We start from the raw sequence: 12819 nt of genomic DNA, 5'->3' as shown, positions 1-12819 counted from the left end.
GCACACACCTACCGGGCAAAAACAAAAACAGGGTACATGCAAACGAGCCAGTGGGAACCTCTCTACCCTTGTAAGTTCCTATTTTTTTTCCGAGGTGAAGCCAACAATATAAAGATGCATGGCATTGCTCAGCCAACAGGAACGACTAATATCAATTAATGCTTGTAATCAACAAACAACCTACTCTCGGCGTTGCCATGTGTGCAACAGCTGCATTGAAATCTCGGGAGCCAGTTCGTTTTAACTGGTTTTAATTTTAACTAGATTTAACTGCTTTTCCTCCTTTCTGAAAAATCAAAATAGTCCCCATACCGACCACAGAACTTGTAACAGGCAAGCGCAGTTCCTGTTTTTCAGAGGGGACTTACTTTCAAACCCACAATATCAAGATGCTTAACCCAAGTGGAAATTTTAAACTTCTTTAACGTGGGAGACTTAGACCTGTGCACCAACTCAGATCCCACAAACACCACGCAGTGATCCATGTGAGGCTTCGCCCAACGTGCTGTTCTCTCATTTCATGTAGGATCCAAAAGGCCACAGAAAACCTGGTTGTCCTTAACCCAGAACACACTTTCCCACACTAACAGTCTTACGCCAGTAAGATGGCATACCCATATTCCAAGATACCCATGAAAAAAAGCTCCAGTTTAAAGTATGAGCAAGAAGTTACATGTGCAATTTAAAGAGGAAATGACAACACACTGGTCATTCCAACAGCAGCAAAAATAAAGCACTCCTGGCCGAGTTGCAGGAAACATCTAGTTAGAACAGGGCGGGAGCACAAAGTCCTGTGTCATTGATACGACTGGACTTTGCCTCCAATTTCACTCTAGTTCTGATACAACTCTCGTGGTTAATTCCACTCTGCCGCGCATGGCTTTCTCTCGCACTGGTAAACCATAACATCACAAGCATTGTTACATTTAAAGGCGGTGAACACCCACATTTTCCCTCCAAACACACTGACCAAGAATTAGAAGTGGAATAAAACAGGGGTGTGGGAGGGATACAGAGCGGCAAAGCAGGAAGACTGGGTGGAGGTGGGGGTGAGGGAGGGTGTCAGAAGGAAATGGGATCTGAGAGAAGGAAAGAGACAAGGAGGCCCCTGACTCAACTGCAGACGCAGGGCACGTCGCAGCTGAGCCAGGTCCCCAGTGGACAGTGCAATACCAGAGCAGGGAGCTAGTCACAGCCAGAGAAACAAGCACGGGGAGAACCCAGCGCAACAGTTCCACATATGGGCACTAGATGGCGCCATCAACTCAGCATAGCATGGTTGCTGGAGAGGCTTGTGGTGGGGGAGGGGCAGCCTGGAGGGCATCGCAGCCCCTTCCTGGTCAGTATCTACCAGTCAGCAACCATACCTGAAGTGAACCTCGTTCCAACAATCACTTCTCCCGACATCCAGATGCCACTACCACTCCAAGCAGTACTGCACATCGTATGGAAATAAAAGTATCAATTCAATTTTTATGAATGAAAATAGAGGGAACAGAGGTGGTAAGACTGGATCCACCATCTTACTTTTTTTTTTTTGCTTTTTGCTTTTTGCTTTTGCTTTGAAAATTTAACATTCAAGGATGAGAGAGAACACCTTGGGCTCATTACTACAGGCCAAGTGGGCTGTGTCTGCAAGTTTGGTTACACGTCACACACCACCTCATCCTGCCACATAGGTCTCTGTGATCCTACACAGCGTTTAGCCAAGCAGGCAGCCTCACCAACCACAACAGCACTCACATGCACCTGCCCTTTGTATTTCTAATGGACTCTGGTCTGTATCCTATCAGCGGCTTGCCTGTGTTCTTCATCCAGGGCTGGCTTCATAAATAGTCCCCTGTTCATTCAGAGGTGTGTGTCCAGGTTACCAGCGTGTGGGATTCTAGTAACCTCATCTTCAGGGTTTTGTTGCTCTGGCTTTGTTCTCCCTAGGATGTGCTGATGTCTCCAGAAAAGGATGCATGCGGTGTGCTGAGTGTGATACCGAGGAATGGAGGATGGTGGTCCAGAGGCTGAAGACCCAGCACCTTCCGCAGGGCCCAGAGCCAGGGAGTCAGGACAGGAGGACTGCAGCACTGAAAGGGACCATTCCTTGCTGTGTACACCCGCCACAGAAGCCAGCAGCCCTGACATGTACCTGCCCAAGGGGATGCAAGCACAACAGGAGTTAACTTCGAATGGATCGACATTTTCCTCTTGCTGATAACATCTTTCACAGTTGATTTCAAAAAATTTCTTTTCAGTTTGACTTTTCAAGGCTTGCTCATTTGCATAATATGGAATCTTGAACCCAAATAGATATTCTACAAATCAATGCAAGTAATTCTCACACGAAATCAGCCGCTTCCATTTAAGCTGGTGGTTGTTTGCATAGAAATCTCTATGCACTCATCTACTTGATTTTTTAATCACTCAGAACCTCCGACTCTGACACACTAAGCATCCCCCCCCTTTAGCCATCTCCAGAGTCGGAACTAAATGCTGAGGAAGGAGCACGGCACATTCCCCTATCCACGATCACTTCCCAAACCAAACTTCCAATGTGTGCACCACATACCGCTGGGCTGAAGGTGACAGCCTGGGTGACCGCCCCAGCACAGCTGAGCCAGCGTTCTGTAGAGTAACCCTGTCCACCCTGGGTGGCTGGGGTTCACCACTATGCCAGATGCCAAGCTGAGTCGGTGAAAACCATTGAAATCTCAGTGCAAGAGTTGCAACAGGCTCATCTGGCAACACAATCACTTCCTGAAATTGACCAGCACGAGAACAAAGGTTTCCTGCACTGGTAGGAACCTGCACAAAGGTTTTCTGCTACTGGTACCTGGGATTTCTAAGTAGGGGCTCTGATGAAATCACTTCAGAATCAAATTCTTCTTCCCCAGGATACTTAATAGAGGGATGATCTCTCTCACATTTTATCTATTCCATCAAAATAGGAAAAAGGAGAAAAATCAAAAATTTTAAAAAAGATTTACTTATTTTTATTGGAAAGGCAGATTTGTAGAGAGAAGGTGAGACAGAGGAAAGGATCTTCTGTCCAACCGTTTACTCCCAAATTGGCTGCAATGGCTGAAGCTGAGCCAATGTGAAGCCAAGAGATTCTTCCAGGTCTCCCATGCAGGTGCAGGGTCCCAAGCCTTTTTGCCCTCTTTTAGCGCTTTCCCAGGCTGCATGCAGGGAGCTGGATGGGAAGTGGAGAAGCCAGAGTCAACCAGCATCCATATGGGATCCCGGCACATGCAATGTGAGGATTTAGCCCCTGAGCCATTGCACGGGGCCCAAAAGTCACATTCTTTACTGAAAGCAGGTAGGAACGTGAGCTACACGGCTCTTGAGGACGGAGCCATGGGATTCCTGTGCTAAAGCACTTCTCCTTTGGTCTTTGCTTGTCATCATGCCCCTCTCTGATCCTAACATGGGAAGGATGGTTTGCATTAGGAAGTGTGTTACGCGAGTGACAAGACACGGACTGGATTCACTCCAGCTCCCTGGGCAATGGCTCTTCCATTCTGTCTTCCAGAGAAATGTCAACAAAATGGCCAATGCTGCAGGGTGACATGGCCTCCACTTCCACCAGGGAACTCCTGCAAAGAAGGGCTCCAACCTCAAATGCAGGAACTACCAGGGACATAGAGGTGTGGCATGGGAGGGGAGAGGGCAGAGCCCGGTGGCAGATGGCAGGCCTGCAAGAGCAGCTCTGCCAAACATTCAGCAACATGCAGACCCAGCTCCACTTGTCATGAGGCTCTCGTGAGCCAGCGCAAGGGACACATCGAAGAAGTCCTCCACAAAGCTTAGCTGCCACCAAAGAAAAAAGGCAACTGAGGGTTCTGGTACACAAGATACTAAAACTTGCTTTACAGAGTTAGCATCCACACTCCTACTAAGCACTTCCAAGACGCTCTCGGAGGATGAGGATGTCCTGCTCTGGGGATGCAAACTCCATACTGCAGCTGGACCCAGGTTTCCCACGCAAGATCCTCACTTACATCCTGTCCACTCCAGGGCCTGGGAGGGGCTGTGCAGGCAGCATCTGACCAATCCATCAGGTGTCATCAGATGAGCCCCTCCCTCCCTGCTACATTCAAGATAAGAATGCCAGCTTGTCCTTTAGTATGGGAGTCAACAGTTAAATCTTGGCAGCTCATTTTGTTTGTATCGAGTTCTGGAGACACAGGTAAATAAATCAATTCTGGACTCTGTATACAGGAACCTTCTGTTGCAAAAATGGCTCCAGAGAGTTTATTGCTGCATGTGCACTACTCGGAAAGACAGCAGTGAACCAGCAGGATGAGGCCAGAGGAAGCAGAGCCTGGAGGTTCAGACCAGTTCATCTTGGGGGGTGGGGAGGGTGGTTCCAGTCCTTATGCAGGTAACACCCCTCCTGTACAGCATCGGTGACTTGCTCCTGACTGACTCACGCCATCCTTGCCAGGAAAGAGGCTGCTCCCCATTGGCATCAAGGACATCTCAAGTAATGCACGCTGCAAATCACACTCAGCACACTCCTGCCTGATGAACGAATGACTAAAGGATGGCATTTGGGCACCGCGCCCTTTCTGCAGGATCCTCAAGCCTCTCCAGGGGATGGCTAGGAAATAAGAACCAGCAGGCACCCCTGCACACTGGCCTGGGAAGGCAGGCTGCTGAGCATGCCCAGCCACTCTGTTTCCTGCTTGCAGGATGGAAATCAAGCCCCCAGCTCCAAAAGACCATGGGAGATTCCCATGCTGGCCACAGGCTTCTGTGTGCGGCAGCCCAGCCTAGGAGGGAGGTGATTCTGTACAGGGAAGAGAAGACAGTGCAGGAATCCAGTGACAATGGCCTGGGACATTCTGAGAGCTTCCTTCTGCAGCTAAGTGGGTGACCAGCTCAGGATAAGGAGGAGTGGAGGCGGTGGGTGCTTGGGGAAGGACAGCATGGCTGACACAATATAGGAGGCAGCGCCAGCATGTGCTACATCATAGCAGCAACAGCCTGGCCCACAGCCTTTAGGAGAGGGAAGATACACCTCAGGACAAAAGACCCACATCAGGCTAAGGAACAAAACAGAAGCAGGGGAATGTGCCAGGGACCTGGTGGGCACAGCTGCCGGGGAAGATTTGTGTGCTGAATTCCAGGGACCAGAAAGAATTTTGATGCGAAAGGCTTTGAGATTTCAGGAGAGTTATTATTTTGGGAAAACAAAGGCGAGATTACTGCCTGATTTTTGAAGTAGTGTCACTAGCAGCAGTGGCAGGCTCTGGAATTATTGTGTTCTTTAGAAAGAAAAGGGCCCTTGCAAAGGACCCATGGTGAGGAAACCAGGCAGCATGGTGATGGTGAGGCTGCGCTCCAGTACTGGGTCAACTGCGACCAGAAATCAACAAAAATGCAAAACCACGAACTGACCAAGAGAACCACTTGTCTATTAAACATCATTCCAGATACCTCCTCCCCAAAATAATAACAACTAGGGTGAGTTGCATTTTGGGTGATCTTAAAGGAATGGGGCACAATGTTTAGTTCACAACAGGTTTCCATCCAGACTTGAACAACTGGCAAATATCTGCACAAAACTGCAAGACAAGATAGCCAGGGGGCGCATACTGTCCCTGCCGACACAGGGCCACTTCCCTCGCTGCCAAGGTTGTGTACTGTTTTTCCCAGCATAGTTGCAGCCCTGAGCCAAGCTGCTGCTCTTCTGCTGGAGCAAAGAAACTTCCACTTTTGCAACCAGTCCTGACTTCAGAACCTCAAAATCCTCCAACAAGGGTCATGTGTCAACAGAGCTGCTTCTGCACCCGGATGGGAAAAGCAGAGTGAAAAGCCACTGGGCAGTGTTGTCTACCCTGCAGATTTCACCCAACACCTTTCATCCTGGGTGTTCCACCCAGTCCCAGAACAGAGATGACATTCTGTGTATGCTGTGGTCCTATGCCACACGCATCACTGACTGAGGGATTCAGTGTGCGTGAGTGCGTGCGTGCATGCACATGGAGGATGGGAAGATCATCTTTAGATATTTGAGAAAACATTTGAGAAAACACATTGTGTTCCACTTACCCCAGCACAAGCTCAGGCCCGTAAGTTCTGTAGCATGGGTGCAATGCCTACTCTGAGGGAATAACTTTGTAAGGCCAAAGAGGTACACACATGGAAAGCAGTCAGCACAGTGTCCGGCACACAGTGAGAAATGAGAAAAGGGTCAAGTTCATGGTTCTGCTGGATGCTCCCAAATGCCAAACTCCTCTGCTAGAGGTCTTCAGGCCTTAGGAACAAGAGGGCAGGTCGCCCAAAAAGCAATGGCATATCTGCCTGCAGAGGCTGACGCTGTGCCCAAGTGACTAATCATGTGGCCTTTCAGGCTGCATTCTCTGTTGAGAAGGCTGCCAACCCCTGAGTGAGACTTGATCTGGATGGGATTTGATATAGCTTTGATTGTTCTGAATGCAACATTTTCTAATCGCCACTGTTTCTTTGTTGCACACTCACAAATCCTGCAAGATGTGCTGGGTCTTCAGAAAATAACTAAGTCCTAAAATGTAGCAAGTAAGACACCCGTGGGCTGCTTGGTAAGGGAGGACAGACGCCCCCCAGTCAGCTTTAGCTCTTACATGCCTGCTCATCCAACTTTACTTGTCTGAATTCAGACATCCCACAACCCAGCTTCCCTCCAACAGAGGCCAGCTGAGGCACGCATGCCAGTGGGAGCCTGCGGCCCTAGCAGGTGCCCCCTCCTCACCAGGACCAGATCATCTGAGGGTGTGGTGAACACACATCTGAAAAACAGGAAGGACTGCCGGGAAACAGTGGCAGAACCTTCAGCCAGGTGTGAAGCCTTAAGTGGCACAGGATCGGCAACAGGGCCATCTGAAAAAATGCAGGTCTCAGGTCCTCCCTGCTGTTCCCCAGCCCTCCCTTCCACCAACACAAAGGGTCACAGCCTCAAGTGTTTGCTCATTCATTCAACAACCAGGTCAGCCTTTAAAGTATTACTGAAAGCTAAGATTCAAAGACAAGGGCAGCTGCCCACAGCACAGCCAGGATGCCACCAGGGTCTCTTTCCTCCTTGTGAGAGACCTGGGTGAGAGTTAATCCAAGTAAAATTAAAGTGCTCTCCACCAGGCCGACAGGACGCCCTTTGTTGGTGTCTCGGGAGCCTCCATTACAAATGCTGAGGAGCAGCTCGCAGACGCTAATGAATGACAAAGTCCCAGGGGCTGTGCAGACAGTGGCCCAGAAGTGGAGGGCTAGCCTAGGAAAGAGACTTGAACGTGAACCTGGCCATCTGGCTCTCCAAGACTCACTTTGATCACAAAATGAATTGCAACAAATTGAAGAGCACATGGCCAGAGTTAATTGTCTCATCTGTAATCGGAACCTACTTTTATTACCCTCGATCAGGTGGAAACGATTCCTCCCATCACTGCAAAGTACATTTTCCTGATGAACTGTAATGGATCATTACATCCCATATCTGAATAACAATAATTCGCACTCCTCTTCTGTCTTTCATCCAGGGATTTCAAGGCAGTTCACAAATAATTAAGCCCCTCACCCAGCAGCCAGGGGTGAGCAACTTGAAGGGAATTGCCTGGAGATACCAAGGCAGAGGGCATAACTCAGCAGCCTGGGAATAAAGAGCCTCCTCCCAGGAACTGGCAATACCAAACAGAATCAAGTCTCCATTCCCTCCCTTTCTGCCTGCCTCACCCCTGCTTCTCTAGGGCAGGTCCTGGCATACAACAGAAAAGGGGCTGAAAACTATCTATCTGGGATATTCAAAATTTAATTGTGACTTCACACACACAGTCTCTCTCCTTGCAATCCCAGCACACACATCACCACTGGCAAGTCAATCCACCTGCAGAAAACACAGATTTGTCCAAAACATTCATGATCATTAAACTGCAAAGCTGAATCCAAAATCCAGAATGAAAATACTGCTCTGCAAAAATAAAGTTACATTCTTCACATTCTAGCAAAAGTAACTTAGCTATAGTTCCCGTTTTCCATCGCTTCCGGGAACTATTCCACCTCCCCCGTCCCCCCCAGCCTTGTTTCATTCCAAAGATGAAGTCCCAACATCAGCAGATAGGATAGGATGGAGATGGGCAGCCAAGGAGTTTTTGTAAACTAGAACCTTAGAAGGGGAAAAACAAAATGGCAAAAAAAAAAAAAAAATGCAGTCACTCAAAGTTTGGTGGTGAAATTATAAACTCCTCAAACACTGAATTTATAATGGAAACGCTGGCAGATCTTTCACTGGAGCAGCCTGAATGCAACACTGTAATTTAGCAATCTCGCTTACAGACTGAAGACTAATTCTAACAAGATGTCATTCTGACTCCCGGTGATTATTACCTGCAAGAATGAAAAATGCCGTTTCCTCGCGAGCTGCCTGAGACCGAGGGTGGAGCGAGCTCGCATTCTGAAGCCAGACGCCCCCTCCCGCCGCGAGAGCGGCAACCCGTCACGCTCCAGCCCTGGTCCTTGTTCGTCAGTCTGGAGCCTTCGCGGCTCCACTTGCCCTTCCTACATGTTACATTTTAATGATCTGAGAAAACCGTTATCAGTTAACATCTCTAATCTTACACTAAACAGACAAAAGCAAAATATCTCATTAGGCATCATCTCCGCCAAGGTTCCAACCAGGCAGGAAAGAATTTTTTTTTAACTAAAGTAATTACCCTTTTGAGTTAAACACGCTCAACAGATGAAACGTACAGCGTGTGAGACTGTAGCCCAGACAGCAAAGGTGAACGCTGCGCCTCCCTCACCTGCGCGCCCGAGGGGCGTCTGCTGCATCGTCTCGTGGCCAGGGAGCCTTCATCCCCCCCCCCCCCGCCCCCAGTTCTTCCCGTGGCACCGGTCTTGGCGACCCGGAGGGCCACAGACAAAACCAGCCGGACACCGACCGCGCGGGAACTTGCCCAAGTTATTCAACTCGCCCGCAAGCGAGAGGGCACGGGCGACCCGCGCGCCACGATCCCCGAAGTCGGGTTACGCGGGCCCTTGCACACACGTGCATTCGGCCCGGCCCGACCCGGCCCAGCCTCAGTTCTCGCAAACCTTCAGCCAGACCGAAGCGGTCACGATGTTCACTGGAGTCCCCGCTCGTGGGCACCTGGGGTAGCCCTTGAGCGCCTCCCGCCGCCCTGTCCGGAGCACCCGGACATACAGGGCGCAAGAACCAAGATCTGCGGCGCTTCCCGGCTTGGGGAGCCAGGGTCCCCCAGACGGACTCTTCCTGGGAGAGAGAGGTGCGAGGTTTCCCTGCAAGAGCCTCCAGCCCTGTAGTTTAAGCGCCCGGAGACGCACTCCGACAACGCGGCACGCAAAGATTGCACCCGGCTCTGCGCCTCCAGCTCCGCCGCTCCCTCTCCTCCTTTCCTGCACCCTTAGCCTGCCAGTTCCTGGGACCCTAAACTTGGCCTTGGATCTACCGCCAGCCGCGGAGGTCTGGCCCACCGGCAGCGGTTGACAGCTGAGCGCAAAGGCGCGGCGGCCGCTGTCCTCGCGGCGCAGCCGCTGGCACCGACGCGCGGCGGGCAGGCGAGCAGGCGAGCGAGCCGAGGAAGCGGCGGCCCGGCCTGGCGCGAGGATCTCGGGCCGGGAGACCGGGGGACCGGGCGGCGCAGGCTTGGCGCGGCCGGGGCAGGGCCATGGGTCTGACAGCTGCTCCCGTTCCCGCGGCCGGCGGCGCGCCTCGCTCCACCCGCCCTCCCGCGCCTGACTTATTACCCTCCGCTCCTCCTCCCCCTGCTGTTCCAAAACACCCGTCGACGCGAGCAAAAATACAATGCCGCCTCGCCCGCCGTAAACAGCCGGGCGGCAGAGCGCCCGTTCACCGCGGCGCGTCCGCCCACGGCGCCCACCCGCTTCCCGTTCCTAGAAAAAAAAAAGCCATGAAAGCGGGAGGGCGCGGAGCGGGGTGCCGGGCACGGCGGGCACGGCTCGGCTCCCCCACGCCTCCCCGCCTGCCCCGCGCACTCGCTCCCCTGCACGCTTCGCCGGCCGCCCCGCCGAGACTCACCTCGCCGAGAGAACTTGGCGTCCTTTCCGTCTCCTCTTGTCCGAGCTCCGTCCCGGCAGTCGGCGCGGTGGGCGGTTCGGGGGGTCACCGAAGGCTCGCGGAGGGGACGCGCATCACATGGCAGCTCGTTCCCAGCCCCCGAGTGCGCCGGGAAGGGGGAGGGGAGGGACCGGGGCGGCGGGGGGCCGAGGGCGCGAGCCGGGCGGCGGCGGCGGGAGCGGGCGGGCGGCGAGGGCGCGGCGGCGGGAGCGGGAGCGCTGCGGCGAGCGCAGCCGGGCGTGCACGGCCGCAGCTGTGCGGCGGCAGCGGCGGCGGCGGTGGCGGCGGCTCGGCGCTGTTTGCTCCGCGCCGCGCGGCTTGCGCTCTCCCCGGAACGCCCACACTCTCAATCGCTACATTGTTGACATTCGGCGCTGACGTCACCCGCTCCCCATTCACAATAACTTTACGGGAGCCGGGCAGCGCACCTCCCCGGCCGCTGGGGCGCCGTACGCCGGGCGACTAGCGTAAGCCGCTCCGCGAATGGCGCTCCGGGGGCGGCGGCGGCGGCGGCGGGGGCGGGCGCGCGCTCGGCCGGCGGCTCGCGGGAGGGGGCGCGCCGCTCGCCTCTCTCCTCACGCCGCTCGCCTCACGCTTCGCGCCTCACGCCGCTCGCCTCACGCCTCGCGCCTCACGCCTCGCGCCTCACGGGCTTCCCGCTTTGTGCGCTCGCGCGGCCCGGAGAGACCCGGGGCCCCCGGCGGGGCTGCCCGCCCGCCTGCCTCAGCCTGGCCCCGCCAGGCCTCTGCAAGGTCAGGGTTGGGGTCTTGGCAGTGCGGAGCGGAGGAGGGCACTGTCTTCAGGCAGGGGGAGCGAGACCTGTGACTCTCCTGGGTTGTTTTTCTCTGGGGCTGCTTCACCGGTACCCCCAAGAGCTGACCGGGGACACCCCCGACAACACTTTTTGCGTAGGGCCCAGGAGCGAAGCTGCCGTTTGGATGGTTTTCCGGAGCGCTTGGGCCTGGCCGAACACCTCGCAGTCTGGCGGGGTTCGGCCAGGAGCGCTCTCGGGGTGCAGCCGGCGTCCCGGGGCCCCGTCCCCAGCTCCGACCGCGCTCCAGCCACCTCCCCGTGCCTGTCCCTGGAGGCCGAGGGGCGTCAAGCCGCGAGCGTAACGGCCCTGTCGGAGGACAGCTTGCTGTTAGCGAGGGTTTTAAAGAGAGTCGTTAGACCGAGGCTTAATGGGAAAAAAATTTTTTTTTTTTTATTTGCAGTAAAATCAGGTTGTGTGAGCGCAGTGCTGCTGCTTGCAGCTTTACCCCCTGGCGCGGCCAGGAAAACTCTGCCCTGTTTCTTTAAACACCTATAACTTGGCCCCTTGTGTAAGAGTAGTATTCCGTATTATTACATGTGGTGCGCATTTTTAATGAATATTATAAAACTTTGGCTCACTCTACTGAGAGAAGGATCGTAAATCCCGCCCATAAATTGGGCGCAGGCGTATGCTGAGGAAGCAAGGAAAGCCTCGCCCTGGGAGTTTTGTGATATCATCCCAAAGTGTGGCTCCAGCCACCTTCATTTGAGGGCAAGATTTTTAAAGGCCCCACTGGAAATGGCTGTGTGGAAAGCTAAGCCAGAGCCAAAAGCAAGCTGAAGGTGCTAACGTTCGTTTTTTTTCTAACAGCGCTGCTAGTGCAGCTGGTGGGGAGGTCTGGCCCTGGCCTGGGCTGTTTTCTCGGCTGATCCTTTTGGGCCTCAGAACTGGGAGCTGCCCTTAGCCACTTGTGTTTAGGTCCTACTGCCTATTTGCCCTGATTCCGAGCCCCAGGTCAGGCCAGAATCTTGGTCTCTGCTCTGCCCTACCCAGGTCACTGCCTGTATTAGCTTGTGGATTGTTCTGCCCCATAGTGTGTCAGTGAGTTATCTTCATCATTGTGATGATGCCAATCAATGCTTTTCTCAAAAGAGTCAGGCTTGGTCTCTCAAGGTTGTGTGAATTCGCTTCTCTTCAAGCAGGTGGTGGCTGCCCAGCAGTGAGTAATACTGGGCATAGCTGTGTGGAGGTGAGTGAGGGGGCTGCAGGCTGGTTGCCACCTCTGCTCCCAGGTGCACACAGCCAAGGCTGGCTGGACCTTTGGACAAGACTATCTGCCCAATGAGTCAGGCTGCAGGATGTCCAGCTGGAAATAAGACGAGTGGCAATGAACAAAAGCTAATGCCATGGTCTTGGGTTGCATTATCCCGTCATTCAGGGAGGTTGAATCAGAACTGGCTAACCTCTGAGGTCGCAGCCAGGTCTGCAAGCACCTACTTCTCTGGCTTACAGTAAGATGAAACGTGTGCTGTCAAGGAGGGAATTGGTTATTTCAGCTGAGTGTCAATCAGTAGAAACGGGCTCTTGGAGTCAGACTGCATTCTGATGTTCAGCATTGTAGTCAGTGTAGAACGGCAGACTGAGTGCTGGACACTCCCTCAGCAGTACTGCTGAGAGGCTGGGTCGCAGACAGGCCCTGTGCCCTTCGGGAGCCGAGTGCCTGCTGCCCATTCCCCGGGTTTAAATGTGCACTTCAACTGTTTACAATAGAGAACAGATACAAATCCTCCCCTCTGTGTGTTCAGGGTGGTGACTGGTCTAGAGGTCAGTGGACTTCCCATGCCTGCTACGTTCAGCCTTTTTCTTGCACATTGTGCTTTCCACGTGAGGACATGTGTGGATTGTTCCAGAATTACAGATTTTCTCCATGATACCTTTCTAAGCAAAACAGGGTTTTCAGAGAACCTAACCTTTGTACTCAGGAATGCTTGAGATGGGCTCTTCT

General features: G+C 53.3%; 1 protein-coding gene across 1 annotated transcript in view; it reads right to left on the bottom strand.

The window, feature by feature from the left end:
• The window catches only part of BACH2 (BTB domain and CNC homolog 2), a 374902-nt gene extending 364692 nt beyond the window's left edge, over positions 1-10210 (bottom strand). Inside the window, exon 1 of the mRNA XM_058660792.1 lies at positions 10022-10210. The gene's annotated coding sequence lies outside the window, so the exon portion shown is untranslated. The remainder of the gene's footprint in view (positions 1-10021) is intronic.
• Between the last annotated feature and the right edge of the window lie 2609 nt (positions 10211-12819).

Source organism: Ochotona princeps, chromosome 1, assembly GCF_030435755.1.
Source record: "Ochotona princeps isolate mOchPri1 chromosome 1, mOchPri1.hap1, whole genome shotgun sequence".
Classification (NCBI taxonomy): domain Eukaryota; kingdom Metazoa; phylum Chordata; class Mammalia; order Lagomorpha; family Ochotonidae; genus Ochotona; species Ochotona princeps.
This window is presented reverse-complemented; position numbering and strand designations above follow the sequence as displayed.